This window comes from Dendrobates tinctorius, unplaced genomic scaffold, assembly GCF_039654945.1.
Source record: "Dendrobates tinctorius isolate UK_male_01 unplaced genomic scaffold, ASM3965494v1 ptg000154l, whole genome shotgun sequence".
Taxonomy (NCBI): Eukaryota; Metazoa; Chordata; class Amphibia; order Anura; family Dendrobatidae; genus Dendrobates; species Dendrobates tinctorius.
This window is the reverse complement of record NW_027361821.1, coordinates 10643016-10660907: the sequence shown is the minus strand read 5'-3', so window position 1 is coordinate 10660907 and position 17892 is coordinate 10643016. Positions and strand designations below refer to the sequence as shown.

Here is a 17892-nt window from a genome sequence, read left to right as displayed (position 1 = left end):
ATATTCTGGATTTATAGATTGAATACTTTGAAACCACATGGATTAAATGAAATAACAGAAATATTTTTATAAAAATATTGTATTTATATATGTTCTTGGATTTTAATAATTTTATTCTTTGTATTTGGATTAATTGTAACCATTTATTTTTGTTAGTTGCGCTTTATTTTTGATTCTTTGTGTGCGACTTTTCCCCGGAGTCAACTGTGTGTGGTTTGGCGTGGTTTCTGTGTGACCATCTCACATATGATACATATATTTTGTTATATCCCCTTTGAGATTAATCCTGTGATAATCAATCAAATTTTGCACATTTGTCCCATTACATCTAAAATTGGTTCAGTGATCGGTGCCCTGTACGGGGAGCGATCCTGTCTTCATGTTTTGTGCCTCTTTAATTGTGGGTTAGTTCTTTGTGATTGTCATCACATTTAGTTCTGGTTTTGTGCAAGTGATCTGCCCCATAGCAGAAAAGAGTGTCAGTATCTCTTTTCTTTTTTCAATATAAGTGAGCGGGTCTTCTACAAAATCCCACATGTACTTCAGTACAAGTGGGGTTATATCTTATCTCATTTTTTAATTACTTTTTAACATTTTTACAAATATATTTTTTAATGATTTTTTATTCAAAACATGAATAATTAATTTTATCGGGTACATTTGATTCCTTCTGATTTTTTTAATTTTGATGTTACAAATAATTATATACAGAGTGATCCTTCCTTCCTTCAATTTCCATATTTTTTATGGATGTTCCTGATACATATTCAAGTGGTATTGTTTTCTATTCATGATTGACCCCTTGGTTTCTTCAGATGCAGGGAGCGATCGTGTTTCATTCATGCTTATGTACTTTTCTCAGCTGTGGGTCGGCCCTTTGTGATTGACGCCACAACGATCATGATGTCAGCGTATTATAAGAAAAATGTACCCCTTTTTTTCCCCTTTATATGATATATATTTCAATCATAAGTCATCCTTTCCGTTACACATATTTCTAAATCATTAAGTAATGAATGCATACACAGTATTAATTTTAAATATACATTTTTATTGTTCTTCCATTTGCTCTATAACTGCTGGGGGATATATATTCATTTATTTATTTTTTTTATACATATATACATATATATTTCTACATATTTTTTTGAGTGCTGTAGAAGTTCCCTTTGAGATCAGAATCCGTTGTGGTGTAGTGGTTAAAGCCTCTGATCCTTTTCTTTTTTTCTTTCTTTCAAGTACAATCGTTTTTTTTGGACATAATGAATAAATAAAAAAAAAATTTTCTTATTTATTTATATTTTCCTTTTCTTCTTCTTTTTCAAATTTTATCTATAAATGAATAAAGAAATTGTGTTATTTTGTATGGAAATTGAAGATTATGCTTTAACATGTGATAGATCCAAACGTCATTTGAACTTTGACATCTTGTAAAAACATGTGACTATTGGCACCAAATTTAAAATATGGAGTGTATTTAGTCAGGCAACACCGCTGTTTTTTCATGTCTGTCATCCCCTGAGGAAAAAGTAACTATTACTTCGATACACTTTGGGAATAAAAACAGTAATCTTTTATCTCAATTGGAAATTGTGTCCATTGTTTGGCAGCGCACAAAGTCCATAAAAATGTTCCATAAGATTGTATGTTGGCGGTCATTGATTTGGCCCTTGGACGTGCAGTAGCTGAACTTCTACTCTACATGCTTTATCTCTCCTACAATGGGTGAGTGAATATTTTATATCTATATACCATGTCATCGGATAAGACACTATTTGCGCTTCTTTCGTTCCTACAGCATAAATCATTAAAGCTTTAGAAATGGCTTTGTAACATTTTCCAGACTGATAGATCTCAATTACTTATTTTTGTTCCAGAATTCCTTTGAATCCCAGTATGATGTCCAGCCGTTGAGGATCTTTTTGTCTACTTCGCTTAGTCAGGCAGGTCCAATTTAAATGATTTCTTTATTGAGAAGAGATGTAGCAGTAAACAGACCCGGGTGTGGCTAGGGAATTTGAACTTAGATTCCCAAAGATTTGGTAACCCACAGTTAATTTATGTTTAAGGGATCGGGGACAATCACTTTTTCACACAGAGCCCTGCAGGTTTGTATTTCTTTTTCTCTTAATAATAAAGACCTTCATATAAAAACTTAATCTTTGTGTTTACTTGTGGTATGTATATATACTGTATGTAAATATATATATATATATATATATATACTGCTCAAAAAATTAAAGGGAACACTAGACACTCTTACTGAGCAGACACATAGATGTTAGTGACCTTCCTATCATTTCTACCTGTTGTTTATTAAATTGGCACAACAGCAGAGAAATTGAATGACAATCAGTGTTGATTTCACAGGAGTGTGACTGATTTGGAGTTACATTTTGTTGTTTAAGTGTTCCCTTTATTTTTTGGAGCAGTAAATATATACAGTCACTGTCAAACTCCAAAATTACAAAATGAACTAACTACCACCACCAATCGTTTATACAGGCTGATTGGACAAACATTACAGATAGTATATGGCTTCAGGGAATCGGTTTTTAGAGCAAGAGGAAAGAAACTATTAAATTTTATATATTTAATCCAAAAAGTAGGCAGTGTTTATAAAAATATATAAGATGTTACAAAATGGATAAAATAAACAATATATACATTCACATAAAATAAAAAGGAATAACAAAAGAAAATTGCGCATATTCATAAGTTTAATGAGAGGTATCATGTGACCACTGAAGGCAGGAAGGGAGACCATGGAGAAGCAGGGATGCAGAGACCGCACCAGGAGGGGGTAAGTATAGCGATATTCACCTGTCCGGAGTCCACCGCTGCTCACCGCTGTCTTGCTGTGTCCTGTGTTAGTGATGTTTAGGCAGCAGAGGGTGCGATGACATGGATAGTGTGCGTGCACCCTCTGCTGGCTGAACAGTCACTGACACAGGAAGGGCAGAGAGCGGTAAGCAGCCATGGACCCGGGACAGGTGAATATCTCAGGTACCGGGTCCTGAGCAGGAGAGGTGAGTATGGCATTTTTTTTACAGCAGCAGCATATGGGGGTATAACATATGGAGCATTTTATGGGGGCAGCATAGGGGACATATTCTATGGGGCAGCATATAGGGGCATATTCTATGGAGCCGCATATAGGGGCATATCCTATGGAGCAGCATATGGGGGCATATTCTATGGGGCTGCATATGGGGGCATAATATATGGAGCATCTTATGGAGGCAGCATATGGGGGCATATTCTATGGGGCAGCATATGGGGGCATAGTCTATGGAGCAGCATATGGGGCATATTCTATGGAGCAGCATATGGGGGCATAACCTATGAAGCAGCATATGAGGACATAATCTATGGAGCATCTTATGGAGGCATAATCTATGGAGCATCTTATGGGGGCATAATCTATGCAGCATCTTATTGGGGCATAATCTATGGAGCATTTTATGGGGCATAATCTATGGACCATCTTATGGGGCATAATCTATGGAGCATTTTATTGGGGGATAATCTATGGAGCATCTTATGGGCGCATAATCTATGGAGCATCTTATGGGGCCATAAACTTTATGGAGTATTATATGGGGCATATTATTCTATGGAGCATCTTATGGGGGCATTATTAACCTTTGTGCAGCATTACTGTCAGAGACACCGCACTGCACTTGCTCATAGAGCCAGTGCGCGTGTCCTGAGTACAGAAGCAGTGCTAAAAGATACCTGTGGAGCAGGGCAGCAGAGGTAACCATGCGTGCTTCAGGCTAATAGTGTCAGGGTCCAGTCAGCGCTGGAAAGTAAAGAGGCACGGGACCTGCGGACACTGAAACTGAATAGTCTGCACGGGACCTATGGTCATGTGACTGCAAGGGGGCGGGGCTTAGCGTCCTGTATTCAGATAGGACAGGACACCATACAACAACTCAGAGTCAGGCAAAACGGAGGTCACACACAGTACGGGCAAACGAGGTACAGGAGGGACAAACAGACGGGAGGTCAGACAAAGCCAAAGGTCATACACAAGAGGGCGACGTGGTACCAAGGGGACGAGCAGAGAGAAGTCGGGTCACAAGCAGAGAGTCATACACGAGAGGTAGCGCAGTACAAGAGGGTCAGGCAGAACTCATAACAGGGACAGAACCAGATCACAACCGAACAAGCAAGCAAGATATCAGGCACAAGGCACATGTATACAAGAGGTCACTTAACTCAGCCGAGGGCAGGAGTTTAACTGACACCGGACCCAAGTCCAGTGAGCACTAAATAGCCTCCTGCTAGAGAGAGGCAGCACAATTAACCCATAGTCTAACCAGGACGGGTCAAAGCAAAATCCCGTCCTGGATCATGACAATTACATGGGGTGTATTTTGTATGGAGCATCTTATGGGGCCATCATGAACTGTATGGAGCATTATATGGGGCTCCTGATTCAATATGGATATTCAAAAACATTTAACCTACTGATGTCTCAATTAATTTTACTTTTATTTGTATTTATTTTTGAAATTTACCAGTAGCTGCTGCATTTTCCACCCTAGGCTTATACGCGCGTCAATAAGTTTTTTCAGTTTTTTGTGGAAAAATTAGGGGGGGTCGGCTTATACACGAGTATATACAGTACTTTTTAAGTTACTTTTTTATTACACATGCAAGCAAAGGGCTTCTCTTTACTTATTTGTTTAGAATTGTAAGACACACATTTCCCATAATGACACAGTAATTTATACGTACATTGAGGTGAAAGTGAACCATCCCAACTAGCCTTATTTTGCAACATCTTATGTTATTAAAAGCAGCTGGATTCTGTTTCTATACTCCCACACAATGGCTACCTTTAAATGTCCTGTGAATCCTTAACAGATCACCAACTTGCTTTCCATTTTTTCATAGATTAATCCCTTGACACCCTGCTGACTGAGCTGTTTCATCTATTGCTTTTGTTCAACTTGTACAGCTTGAATAGTTTTTTTCCTTAAAGAAAAAAGAAAATGTTTGTCATCATTGCTATTTTACAATGATCACAAACAGATGAGCAAATACAGTACGTAAATATTTAAATTCAGCAGATTTTCTCAAAATCGCCTGAAAATTTTGATTCGATTTGAATTTAATCTTGGCTTATCTCTCCTGCATCATCATTATTCAGCACTTCATGTACATCTCAAAAGAAATGGATTGATGGCTGCTGAGCTAAAGCTACATTTACTTTGAAAGATAATGGTGAACGAATGTTTTTAAAAATGCTAATTTCACGATCATCTTGCAATTTAAATAGGCTGTCGATCACCTGATGATCTAGCAAAACTTTTGTTCGTTGGGTGAAATGATCTTTTCCTCTTCTCAAAAAAAATTATTATTCTCAGCAGTGCACCTGCCTATGTAAACCGGAGTCACAGTGTTGAGAACCATGGCAGCATTTGTGCATTGAGTGATCTCACTCAATGCACATTGTTTGCTTAGGGCTACCTGTGTAAAGGTTTACCAATCATGGGACATATCGTGCCACTGGTCGGTCCATGTAAACGGACTCTAACTTTATCAAGATTACATCTCCTGGCAACCACTTTCCAGCAGACTCCACCTATACCATCCCTCTTGTAGAGTCTTTTCTTAGAGAGCCCCTCTATGCCTAAAGGTTACTTCCTTTCTCTTTAGGACAGGGGATCACTTTTTTCCATCTGACCTCCTGCCTCCAGCCGCGGCAAAGTATAGCATTTAAATAGTACCCTAACTGTATATGCCTCTCCTTGTTTAAAAGCTTTCATCCCAAGAAAGGCATATAACGTTAGATTCCAATCATAGGAGTGCTCCTTGCCATGGCTGATGGGCTCTTATGAATTGGCAAATTTGCACACTAAGTACCTTCATTTTTGAATATATTTTTTACAGCAGTAATGCAGTTCCAATTTCACATATTCAAGGATTACATATTATAGCATTTCAGAATGCAGTTGTATTTATATTTTAAATAGTCATTACAGCATGCGCCTGATCACACTTGTTGTATTCTGTGTGCAGGTTCCGGTCAGTCTTCTTATATTGGTAATACACTCCCACCATCACACACCTCACTTGTTAGGCTTGTTTCACACTTCAGTTTTTTAACGTCTGTCTAAATCTGCCAGAGTGTGAAAAAACGGATCCGTTTCCGTTTTGCCACAAACGGATGACACAGGATCCATTTTTTGACGGATCCATTTTAGCTGGTAGTTCAGGAAATTTAAAGTGACATGACTCTGGAAAAGGAGAGAGAGAGATTTTTTTCTGCCAGAACGGAATTTGGGGTTAAAATTCATGAAAGGAAATTCTTTTGGTCATGCTCAGAATAAAAAGGCGGATCCGTTGGCGGATTCCGTCAATTAATGGTTGCCAACGGGTCCGCCGCCCATAGGCATCCATTCTAACGCATGGCAGACAGCGACCGATCCGTTGCTATCCGCTTTTTCGATGCACACAAAAAACGTTTCATTGTCCATCCACTCAAGACAGCGGATGCCAAAATTATGACGGATCGGGTAAAAAACAGATGCAAAGGATGACCACCGTCAAAATCCGTCGCAATGCAAGTCAATGGGAAAAAAAACGGATCCAGTAAAAAAAAATGGTGGATCCTTTTTTTTTGCAAAACGACGGATTTTGACTGGCGTCAAAAAACTGAAGTGTGAAACATGCCTTAACTGTTCTTATTTACACTTGGGGATACCCAAAATTAACAAGAATTATTTTCTTTTGGCAAGTGGGTTATCAGTGCTGCCCTCTCCTGCTAGGTACACTTACTAGATACTTTTACCACTCAGTTGGCCAAGAAGCGTAGATGAGACTCCATCGCAACGAAAGAGTGATTGTTTTCTTAAGCCCCTCCCAACACTCTTAGAGATTTTGCGATGGCAAACTTTAAGGATCAACACACCAACATCTAATTTTGTTTCCTTTATAAAGAAAACAGCTGCAGAAACAGTTCCATTGCCTGATGAAGCTTGTGGGAAGGAAGCTCTATGCCAGGCAAGAATTTACAAGTGGTTTGCACAGTTCAGAAGTGACCAAATGTTACTTAATGATGAACATTGCTCTGGTCACCCCTCAATGTCCAGAACAGATTAAAATGTTCAAAAAGTGTGCAATGCCATCATGGTTGATCATTGCAAAACAATCAACGAATTGGAGGAAATAACTGGAATTTCCTGGAGTTTATGCCAAACAATCTTAACTGAAAATCTAACACCCATGATCCTGAAACAAAAGAGCAGTCCAGCCAGTGGAAGACAGCTTCATTGCCCAGACCAAAAAAAGCACAGCAAACTGCATGAAATTGAAAGTCCATGATGGTTTGTTTTTTCAACATCAAAGGAGCTGTTTACGTTGAATTTGCTTTTCAGGGCACCACAGTGAACCAACATTACTATCTGCAAGTGCTAAAGTGATTGTGTGAAGCAGTGGGAAAAAACAACCTGATTTGTGGTCATTGGGGACTGGCTTCTTCATCATGACAACATGAATGTATGTATACACAGTGATGAAAATCAATGAGTTTTTGACGAAAAACAACATGACAATGGTTTCTCATCCCCCTTATTCGCCTGACCTAGCCCCCTGCAACTTCTTCTTATTACAAAGAATGAAGAAAAACCTAAAGGGAAAGCATTTTCAGGGCATAGAGGAGTTAAAAAAATAGCTGGAGGCACTTAGCAACATTAGTTCAGAAGAATGTAAAAAATGATTCGAACAAGTGCATATCATCGAGTTTTTTTAGTTTTTTAGTTTAGTTTTTTAGTTTTTTCCCTGTTTAATTGTTAATTCTCCCTTTGGTTCACTCACCATTGCGTAGCTACAGGATTCGGCAGAGCTGGGAGTAGTGTGGAGACTGCGATCAGCTGGGACCGGTGTCTTTCTGTCCTTGTGGAGCTCCGTGCCTGGATTCAGCTGGGAGAGAGTGAAGCTGCTGGCTGCCTGCCAACTTTCCTACAACTTGTACCCATTTCCAGCAAGCAGATGATCCCAGGATAGGAAACCTGGTGGAGTGTGCGGTGCTGGAGTTGTTCTGGAGATCTTGTGGTCCACCTGGAGCTGTAGGGCTACAGGATTTGGCAGAGCTGTGAGTAGTGTGGAGACCGCGACCAACTGGGACCGGTGTCTTTCTGTCCTCGTGGAGCTCCGTGCCTGGTTTCAGCTGGGAGAGAGTGAAGCTGCTGGCTGCCTGCCAACTTTCGTACAACTTGTACCCATTTCCAGCATGCAGATGATCCCGGGATAGGAAAGCTGGTGGAGTGTGCGGTGCTGCAGATGTTCTGGAGATCTTGTGGTCCATGTGGAGCTGAAGGGGTGAGCTGGGCAGGTTTGGACTGACTGTTGGCGTGTCCCCTGATGTCCCTGTCTTGTTGCACCCATACCCTCCCCCCCAGCAGTGCTGGGAGCACCGTTATAGGAAAGTTGTACTTTTAACTCTGCTAAGCTGTGACTGTTCAGTCTTTATAGCTACAAGCTGAGTGTAATCATGGCCACTGCACTCTGTAAACCTACCCTTATGATTTCAAGGGACGATTTATTATTCTGGAATCATCCGTTTCAGGATCATGGGTGTTAGACCAAGATTTAAAAAAAAAAATTAGGGTCAGCTTGTGTCTGTTCTTTCAATTCCTAATAAACTCTCAGACAGTTCTCTCTCTAGTCATAGGAAAGCAATCTTGGAACAAACTTTGCCACAGCGCATCTCAGGTCCAAATTTTCAGTTAAGATTGTTTGGCATAAACTCCAGGAAATTCCAGTTATTTCCTCCAATTCGTTGATTGTTTTGCAATGATCAACCATGATGGCATTGCACACTTTTTGAACATTTTAATCTGTTCTGGACATTGAGGGGTGACCAGAGCAATGTTCATCATTAAGTAACATTTGGTCACTTCTGAACTGTGCAAACCACTTGTAAATTCTTGCCTGGCATAGAGCTTCCTTCCCACAAGCTTCATCAGGCAATGGAACTGTTTCTGCAGCTGTTTTCTTTATAAAGGAAACAAAATTAGATGTTGGTGTGTTGATCCTTAAAGTTTGCCATCGCAAAATCTCTAAGAGTGTTGGGAGGGGCTTAAGAAAACAATCACTCTTTCCGTTGCGATGGAGTCTCATCTACGCTTCTTGGCCAACTGAGTGGTAAAAGTATCTAGTAAGTGTACCTAGCAGGAGAGGGCAGCACTGATAACCCACTTGCCAAAAGAAAATAATTCTTGTTAATTTTGGGTATCCCCAAGTGTAAATAAGAACAGTTAAGGCATGTTTCACACTTCAGTTTTTTGACGCCAGTCAAAATCCGTCGTTTTGCAAAAAAAAAGGATCCACCATTTTTTTTTACTGGATCCGTTTTTTTTCCCATTGACTTGCATTGCGACGGATTTTGACGGATGGTCATCCTTTGCATCTGTTTTTTACCCGATCCGTCATAATTTTGGCATCCGCTGTCTTGAGTGGATGGACAATGAAACGTTTTTTGTGTGCATCGAAAAAGCGGATAGCAACGGATCGGTCGCTGTCTGCCATGCGTTAGAATGGATGCCTATGGGCGGCGGACCCGTTGGCAACCATTAATTGACGGAATCCGCCAACGGATCCGCCTTTTTATTCTGAGCATGACCAAAAGAATTTCCTTTCATGAAAAAAAAATTTTTAAATTTGTATTCTGTTTTTTTGGTTACCCCTTCATATATAGTGCTACAGATCCATGGATCCATCTAATGACAGGAATTTATTAGATCAAGAACAAAAGCAGACAAAATAGGCAATAAATATAAAATGGTGTTCATAATTACATAATTATCCAGTGGGCAAGTCATCACCTTTTACATTACTAAGGAAATAGCTGTAATTACAGTATATGACTTTGGCTATTGAACATAGTCTTAGAGTCTTCTCATTTGATACATACAACTAAATTTCTCGTAGGCTACTTGCACACTTGCATTATCAGTCGCAGCGCTGGGCCGCCGCTAATCTCTGCCCCTGGCCGTGCCCCCTCCGGTCAGCTACTCCTATGGTTGCATGACCCTGCATGCGATCAGCGTACCCTATACTTAGCGTTGGGTATGCTGGCCATGCACTGGTATGGTTTTGCCACCACATGCACCCTTTTTGCGCTGCACCGAGTGCACAAAAATGCAACATGGTGCGTTTGGCACACATCGGCGCAGCGCAAAAAGGGCGCATGCGCCAGCAAAACCATACCAGCGCACAGCCAGCATACCCAATGCTAAATGTAGGGTACACTGATCGCATGCAGCGTCATGTGACCATAGGAGGACCTAACTGGAGGAGGTGTGGCCAGGGGCAGAGCTTAGCAGCGGCCAGGCGCTGTGACTGATAACACAAGTGTGCAAGTAGCCTTAGAATGTTTTTTATGGCTTACTTCACTTGACAAATGCTTCATTTTGTTGTAAAAACCATGTAAAAAAATGTAAAGGATTCAATGAAGTTTCACAGCAAAGCATAAAATCTACATTCTTCACAACCACTTCTTTTAGCTAGATAATTATAGTCCTTTGTAGAACATTTCACAGTGAATATGTACTGTATAGTACACTCATATTACTCAGATTGGCGACTCTTTTTCATGCATGACCCTGAAAAGAAATACTACAGTGGCCAGCAAGGCATAGCATTGATTGAACGCCCCACTGGATAGCTGATGTGTACTATATAGACTTTTTTTATTTCCCTGTCTCTGTGCAATGAACAGAGAAGTTTAGTGATGATAAACCCATGTCGGTGATGAAAATATGCTTTCAGATCCTTGACCCACAGTAACCATAAGCTTCATATAAATTGTTTCAGTCTCAGAATTGTCTCTCACATTTGTTCTAGCAAAAGTATTTGGGGATATTTTTAATAGTCTGCCATGAATCTTTAAGCATCAGTATTTGACAAGAACAAGTGTGGATTTCTTGCCTGAGACGATGCAGTATCCATTATTTTTCCACTCAAGGTCAAAAGATATCACATTTTATTTTATGCATTTTTAAGGAATGTAATTGCATTTGTTCAGTCTGAAATCCTTGGGTTGAAGATGAATGTATGCTTAAGAAATCCAAAGGCCTTTGGATAGATAGGAAAAATCCGATAGCTAAAGAAAGGTGCACTGTCAATCAAAGATGTGTTGCAAAAGCTTTGAAAAGAAAATGAGTTCAGGATAACTTTAAAAATCCAGTTCAATAAGATTATTTGATTAATTTTAAATACTTCATAGGAGCAATGCATGTAGAAGATGATGGGATTTGATAAATCCACATCTTTGAATTCCTTCCTTGACTTTAATCTCAGAGGTTAATTTATGATTTGTCTGTTCATCTGAAAGAACCTGAGGGATTACATAGGGCGACAGGTCACCTTCACTGATACATCTGTAAGATTTTCTGGAAGCTGGAATGAAGTCAATATAAAATAAAAATAAAATTACTTCCAGTACAATTGAGTTATCATTGCACTTCAAAGTTAGATCTGGGAAAGCAGATGTAGATTAAAACCTTCTTTCAGCCACAATAATTTATTTCTCCTTGGGTTTACTTTGTAAAATTAAAATGCCTATTCAGATCTTCTTCACTTAAACTCATGAAGGACAGATGGGATTCATTTTTCTTAGCACCCATTGAAAATGAATTCATATTTTATCATATTCACAAATGGACATACAGTAAATGTTGCATTTATGGTTAAACATTTTATTTATGGGTACATTGTAGAATATTTGGGTATTTATATAAAATATGCATTAATAGTTTTGTTGTTTTTTGAAATTTTTGTATTTCTTTTTAGCTTTTTTATCTTTGCACCTCCACCCGATTTTTTTATTTATTTTTATTTTTTTTATCTTTGCACCTCCACCCTTTTGCTATGTGGTCTGTTACTACTTCCGTTGATACTCACCTTGCTTCCTGGGTCCCTCACCGCGACTCGCCTGCTCTTCTCGGTCCTCAGCCGCACTGGGGATCCTGCTCCCCGTGTATGCACGCTAGGCCGCTTAGGTCATGGTCGTGCGCACTCCCAGATTCTTTATGATGCCGGGTTGTACTGACTTGGAAGCGCTGTCCTGCCTGGGCAGTGGCCTCTGGGTATATCAGGTCTTTTACTGCTAGAGGAAGCGCCTGATTTTTATTGTGCCTTTCAGTGCCTCCTCTAGGTCCTCTTAGGTTACCGTACATCAGGTCCTTGTACCTCTGTGTTCTGTCCCCTCCGGTACCTTCACCATTATACTGTCCCTGTATGCTTCCAGTGTGTGCTCTGCTCTGTCCCTGTACGCTTCCAGTGTGTGCTCTGTTCTGTCCCCGTATGCTTCCAGTGCATGCTTTGCTCTTCTCTGTCACCGCACGCTTCCAGTGCATGCTCTGCTCTGTCCCTGTATGCTTCCAGTGTGTACTCTGCTCTGTCCCTGTACATTTCCAGTGTGTGCTCTGCTCTGTCCCCGTACGCTTCCAGTGCATGCTGTGCTCTGCTCTGTCCCTGTTAGTGATGAGTGAGTATACTCGTTGCTCTGGTTTTCCCGATCATGCTCGAGTGCCCTCTAAGTATTTTGCTTGGAGATTTAGTTTTCGTCATCTCAGCTGCATGATTTGTGACTTGTAGACAGGCTGAATACGTGTGGGAATTCCCTAACAAACAGGCATTCCACACATGTATTCAAGCTGTCTAGCAGTTGCGAAACATGCAGCTGAGATGTCGAAAACTATATCTTCAAGCACGCCAAAATACTTGAAGGACACCCAAGCATGCTCGGGAAAACCTGAGCAATGAGTATACTCACTCATCACTAGTCCCTGTACACTTCTAGTGCGTGCTCTGCTCCGTCCAGGATCCTGTACTCTCTGTGTAAACCCTGCCGTGTCCTGTGTCCCGGGTCTCTCTGTGGCTGCCCTGCTCCATCTGGTTCTTGGTGAGTATCCTGATTCTTCTCATTGTCCTCAAACCGCCCTCTGGTACTAGCTATTGCGGTGTACCTCACTCCTAGGCCTGTCCCTAACAGTCCCTGTATAGAGGCTGGTTCCACCTGGCCAGCTCACCTTGGATTGGTCGTCACCGCGATCCAGTGGGTCCACTCCAGGAATCATAACATGGTCATTGATTCAGCACTGCAAACTGCATCATGGCATACAATTTATATTTACTATCCACCTTGTCACATTTCTCTCCAAAACTGAGCCCGCCATTTCTTCATTACAAAAGATTAGTGGATGAGGCAAAATTCATATTCGATTGTTCGCATGGATTTTTCTAGGTCATTGATCAATGGAGAAGTCATTCTCTGCTAATTTAATGTTCCTTAGAGCTCATGCAGATGATCATATTTTCTATCATAGTGAGATCCGACAAAACATTGGATTGCACTCAGACCAATGTTATTCTATACAACCATGCACATGTCCAATTTTTTTCTTTGGACAGAGTCTGTCAGAGAAAAAAATTTCAGGATGCATGAGTTACATCCAATATTCAGATTACACCCAGTCATGCAACTCAATTAGTCTGTGGAAACACTTGTTTGACATCTGAATGTGGTACAATTTTCACGTACTAACAGACTAGGGAGATGGAGCCACTTTTTCCATCTTCATCACATCCAAGAAAATCGGGTCACACTGTGATCAAACTCTCATCAGAGTGATTTGCATAATCGGCTCAATTCTCTTGGATGAGATAAAATATGATGTTGTGACCCTAGCCTAATTATGCTCTAGGATTCTTCATAAATAATCCTTATTCTCACTTTACTGCTCACGTCATCATCACCCATCCAGTCCTCACCACATCTTCAGATTGCTGCTGCTCGCACTGAAATACGTTGTCACATGCTGTCACGTCATTATGCCATGACCTATTGCAAAATTACCCAAAATCCTCCAGGGCATCTCACGCTTGAACTTCAATTTTAATGAGGCCCAGCATTTTTCATGCAAGCAAAGATGTGAAGATGCAGCAAGGTATAGAAAAAAAACATGGAGGGGATGGAAGATGGAAAGGTTAGCGATGAGTTGAGAATAACCATTTCTTTCATTTTTAATATTGTGATGGCCTTTTATGGTTCAAAAAATGGGTAACTACAGGCTACCATTTTGCTCTTTTCATGCGTAAAGCACATTTTAAAAAATCTGCCCTTTGGAAAATTTAGATTATTGTAAAATTTGAGTAGAATTCAACTTCCCCAAATTTGTTCACTAATTTCTAGGAATTATTTTTTAAAATTTTTAGTAATTTTCTCCAACTTTAATAAAGGTGAACTTTCACTTTAAAATGCATTGTAAAATAGCACTTGCTATTTCATGGAAATAAAAGAAAAATGCTGCAGGAGTAAGGTCTAGTCACAATAGAGCTATGAATGGTAAGTCAAATGGGATATACTGTATCAAAAATTACTGACAGGAAATTGCATGGGATACAATCATCAATGTTAAAATATTCCTTGTTTTTGATTCGTCTCCTAAACTAAGGAAGATGGTTTCTTGACAGAGACAAACTTTAAGAAATGTAGTTTTGAATTGTTGGTTACAGCATTGTTAAATAATCTATGAATCTACTAATGGAGAGCTGCTGAAGAGATCAGAATTAGAATTTCTCACCAAACTGTAATTACCCTAACTTTTCTGCTAATATGGAAAGAATATGCTTCTATGATAACTTTTTCCTGTTACAGTCCATTCCAGCATAAATAATCTATGCAAGATGGTTACCTGCTATCCTTATTTCATATGACATAAGTAATTGCAAAAAATTGCATGCCAATATATTTATACAAGAAATATAGAAATGTAAAAAATATGCATTAAACCTGGATACAGTTTCAAAGTAAATCTGCGGAAAATATAAAATAAATAGACTAACCTGACTAACCATGTTTAGATACATATAGCTAGTATTGGAAAAAGCCTATAATTCAAAAGTTATTCTAATATAGAACATACAAAAAATGCCAAATATATCATATTAGTGTTTTTACAGTTTGATAAAAAAATCAAACAAATATATGGTATATATACTCGATATTTTATTGAGATACACAACTACATAATAAAAATAAAATGTAAAAGTTAATAGTAAAATAAATTAACGATAAAAGCAAGGGGAGGCATAAAATAGTGAAAATAAGATGTCATGCAAAAAGTAGCCACCAGACGGCAGAATACTACCAAGGAGTAATAATAACAAATATGCATAGGCATATGTATATCCATAAGGTTAATTACAATATGATACTGTGCGTTAGAGATATATAGATTTAGGGCAATGTAATGCACAAAAAATAAAATTAGTTGTGAAAAAATAAAGACACATTATAATCTAACATACCCCAAAAAACAATTAAAGACTGTCTCAGCACATTAGTATCTACCTCAGATCCCAATACACGTTTCGACCCCAATTTATCTGGGGGTACAAAATGCACATTGAGGTTCGAAAGGCACGTTGGGGTTTGAGATAGAGGCAGATATGGTGACCCAGTCTATTATTTTTGGGGGGCATATCTGATTTTATTGTACCTTTATTTTTCCACTACTGATTTTATTTTTTGCGCATTACATATATCTAACTTGCCAAATTGCTTTATAATTAACTGTGGATAAATACATGTACCTATACATTTACCATTTGCAGTGTAATCTTGTTTTCACTATTTTGTGTCTCTCATTGGCATCCCCTTGCTTTCATTGTTCCATGTTTTTACTATTAACTTTATATTTTATTTTTATTGCGTAGTTGTGTATCTCAATAAAATATTATGTAATTATTATACATTTGTTTGATTTGTAATTCATTTGTAACAACACTTGTAGATATATTATATAAACTAATAAAGCATTTTAACACCAATTTTTTTTGTATGTTGTTTATGTTGTATTTTGCTTTTTTGTTTTCTTACAGTGCTCCATTTTTTCTGTTTATAACTGTTATATCCATCTCAAAATTGGCCAGTTATAGAGGGTTGTCTGATCAAAATACATTCATATGGGACTCTTATATAAAAGAATTTTCAGTCATTAGTGTTTTCCTGTTATCCACTTCAAAAGTGGCTTTGAGCTAAACTTTGTGATGGGCTTTTCTACCACTTTAAGAGAGGCAAACTTAAAAAGTCATTTTAATATTGTATGAATGTACTTTTTTCTTGATAATTATCTGAGAACAACAGTTAATGAGGCATGTAATTGTTATTATACCCAATAATGGCATTGTGATTAGTATTTGGCGTTCTAAACAATACAAAAGTCAGATTGGACAAGAGTTCCAAAGAAATTTCCTATGCTCTCAAATCTACCATTTTTCTCCATTCTTCTTTTAATGACACTAATTACTTCGGATGACCAGTGTTTCCCTACATGATTGATCTTTGGTATTTTGGTATTTTTCTGGCTCACATGGGGTGATGCAATCAGCTTGTCATTGTTGATGCTCAACCTCTACATTTGACTTGGAGAGAACCTGACATTTTGTTATTAGCCCAGTAGAATAGCTGCATAATTACTCTAAGATTTCTGAGCTTTAAATTCTTTCTGTAAAAAAATTTCATTTCAGCTACACATTTCTTAAATTCTGTAGCTTTTTGAGTATGTTTTTGTTAGGCATCAGGTTTCTGCATCTGCTCTGCAGGAATCCAGAGCCTCACATTCTGCGGTCTCCTGCTGTCTATCTACCGCAGAGGAGATTACATTGCAGCAGATCGCTCCAGAGACTAAGTCCCTCTGTTCTCCTACTCACGAGACAATCTCCCATTGGAGATCGGGAGTCATGTACCCAGTTCCTGCTCCAGATCTCATTGGTCCATCTCGGAGATGTGGAAGCTTCCGGAAGGTCCCGGGTATAAAAAGTGTGCATGACCGTTCGGCCATGCGCTAGTATAGTCTAGTTACTACTGTGTGAATGGTGACGGATTATGAACCTGCGAATGACTCATTAAGATCCCCTCCCTCTAATATTACGAATGTGTACAGGGACTTAGATTAGAGTCAGTGCCAGCGCATGGCAAGCCTCAAGCCACTACACCATCATGCACAGTGCTAGCGGCCGACATTGCACCTGCTTCCTTGCTTTGTCAACTAGAGGCAGTGTCCTACGCCACACTGCAGTTGCAGCCCTCCTTGGCATCCGCAGTAGCGATGCCGCACGCATGGTAGGTCTAGACGGATGCAGCTCCTCTGCCTTGGGTCCTGCTCCTGTGACCAGATACCATGTGTGCATTTACCTGAGGCCTGTGACACTAATAGGCTTAGCTTTTTGCATGTTTATGTTACAGCGCCTCTGTGAGTGAACAGATTCTGCTTTGCGCACTTCAGGTGAAGTTAAACCCGTGCGCATTATACCGCCATATTGCTCGTCTGTCACTACTTGGCAGCAGTGTAACACCTACTGCACGGTGGACCCCGAGCGGCAAGCGCACTTTATTATTTATTTTTATTTAGTGCGTTCCGCCGTTCCTAACAGTTTTGAACCAAAACTAAGCAAAAAAGTTGCACTTTATACTATACTATATGCAACAAAATTGTACTTTGTAAATCCCAGATCATTGTAAGTCTCTAGCGCCTTTATGCACTTGGCTTATGTACTACTCAAGTCCCTCAATGTCATTTATTGGCATTCCAGAGGTTTGAGCTCTTTTTTGGCTATTAAAAGCTCCTTGGTTGATTTGGCTGTATTGGATCATTAACATTTTTGAAGATAAACTTCGCTATATCTTCATCTTTTTTCCTGGCAAGGGTCAACAGAATTTGTGCCAAAATATCTTGTTATTTGAAGCTACTCATTATCCCTTCTGCCGAGACTCTCAGCTGAAGAGATGCAGTGACTCTGTCGATATGGGGTTGCTTGAGTGATGAGCTGTGTTGTCTTTGTGCCAAGCTTTTCTTTCAGAATTAGATA

At 39.3% G+C, this 17892-nt stretch overlaps 1 protein-coding gene across 8 annotated transcripts in view; it reads left to right on the top strand.

The window, feature by feature from the left end:
• The window catches only part of TENM1 (teneurin transmembrane protein 1), a 1357925-nt gene that overhangs the window by 466050 nt on the left and 873983 nt on the right, over positions 1 to 17892 (top strand). The gene's annotated exons all lie outside the window — the stretch shown is intronic.